The following is a 2,186-nucleotide window of genomic DNA, read 5'->3' as shown; positions in this document are numbered from 1 at the left end:
GTTTTAGAAAGGGCTGTAATGTTTTTTTTTAATTCCTCTTTGTTTCATTTCACATTTTTGTTGCTTCATAATCCAGCATAAGGTTTAACTGACCATCTGAAGCCAGTATGGAAACTTTAGAGGAATGGAAACCCTGCTATTAAAACCATCAGCCAAAATCTTTAAAACACTGGGGCTTGTGGGCTTTTTTATGTTAACATTTTGTTGGAAGCACACAGATTCCCCTAAGTATCCAATGTCACCCTAACTTTAGGAAATTGTGCAGATTCATTTGCTAAAAGAATCATTTTGTTTGAGAACAAGTAATAGATTTAAAATTCTGAAAAGTCAGACAAGTTATTATCAATAACTTCAAAACAAACCACTAGACTCTTGTAAAACCAACACAGGCTGAATACTCTATAGTGTAGAGCATCTCAAATGTATGACATGTATCATGCGTTGACCCATGTGCAATGTCTCAAATGAAATTCTAAATTTCCAATGCAACCATTGCCTTTTGAATCCAATTCGCTAGAAGCTCTGTTTCTCTTAGCTCTCCTGAAAAGATCACTTATCCCCCTCCCCCGTCAATTAAGAAAATGCCAGAACATGCAGGTTGTTTAAGCTAGGTTTATACTTGACGCATTGAATAGGGCGCAAGGGTCTGCGCACCAACAGTGACGCAGTCGCATCGCCCCCACTCCTTCGCACAGACTCCAAATTTTGGTAATTTAGTGCACCAAGCTACATTCAGAATGAGCAAAGTTAAAGGTGCAAACAAATTACTTCTTCAATGTTTTACTCTTATGAATCTGAAACTTTGCAAGAAATAGTTCACATTGTTAAGAAATAATGTTTTCAATAGTGCCCACAGCCATTTTTGGTGTGTGACGTGTAGCATACTGCCCCTTGTGTTTTTGGAGAGTACTCCACCAACGTCAGCGTCAAGTATAAACGCCAAAAGGCTCGCTCAGCATCAGCGGAGTCCTGCGCGACTTCCTGAAGCGCAACTATAAATGAGCCTTTACCATTTGAACTGCGGAAATGTAAAAAACAATGTAAACAGCTGTGAGTTAATTAAGTTTTCAGTGCCAGATATGGTGAAATAATAGACAAACAACTTGTTCATAAAGGAAAACAACTCTGGAGTGTTGATAAGGAAGAGATTGTAAACAAACATGATTTTCAGCACAAAAGGCATCCAAAAGGAGAGATTGTAGCTTCTCTCCCTCAAAACTACTTGGGTTTTATGACAGCTACTGTTTGGCTCATGTGAAATGGCTCTTATTCTGATCTCAGGGGGGAGGGGGGTCAGACCGGAGCAGAGGAAAGCCATGCAGAACCAGCTGCCCACTGTAGAGGGGAGAGACGCACTGAAGCTCACAGCTTAGCTGCGTCGCCAACCGTCGGAGAGTGTGGCAAACCTATCATTGGGCCTGTTCTTAACTATACTGAAGCTGTATTGAAACACTATACAACTGACATAACTTCAACAACAAATCAGTAAGTCAGGGACAAAACAACAATATTTACAATTTATTTGCAGACTTTACCTTCTAAAACACTTTATACCAATTGCTCAGTAAATCAGCCTCACTGGGATGATTGTCATAAAGTTAATTCAAGAAATTCACTGTTTGCTCTCTGGCTCATTTTTAAATATTTTTAAAAGCACTTAGGAAACATGTACAGTATAAGTCAGTGCTGTAGCCTCTGGGGGCTGAGTTGGGCTTCCAAATCAAATTCTGCTTCTGGACACATTCAACCTTTGGCTGGCTCTGGAAATTGCAGTACTAGGCCTATCTGTTTGGGCCAGTCAGGAAACACAATTGGGACACATGCAGACATGCAAGTCTTATTTTACAAGTAAGTCATTTGTCAGTTTGAGGTCTAGCTTATGTTAATGCAAACAGACAGAGAGATCCTATTCCACTAACTTCATGAGTCAAGGTCATTATCGAGAAGGAGTGCTGACCTTGTGCGGCCTAGTGGAAGATTTGCACCTGTTTCTGTAATTGTCGAGGCCAGCTGTCGAGGACAAACGGTCGTGAGAAAACTCAGACAGCATGCTGCAGTGATGTTTTGTTGGGCTGCCTCAGCTGAGCAGAGATGTTTTGCCAGCTGATGGGTATGATCTAAATATATAAATCTGAGTCCATTGGAAAAGCCAAATGTGCAATGACTTATATGCGTCCACATTTCTG

Source organism: Girardinichthys multiradiatus, chromosome 15 (assembly GCF_021462225.1).
Source record: "Girardinichthys multiradiatus isolate DD_20200921_A chromosome 15, DD_fGirMul_XY1, whole genome shotgun sequence".
Classification (NCBI taxonomy): Eukaryota; Metazoa; Chordata; class Actinopteri; order Cyprinodontiformes; family Goodeidae; genus Girardinichthys; species Girardinichthys multiradiatus.
This window is presented reverse-complemented; position numbering follows the sequence as displayed.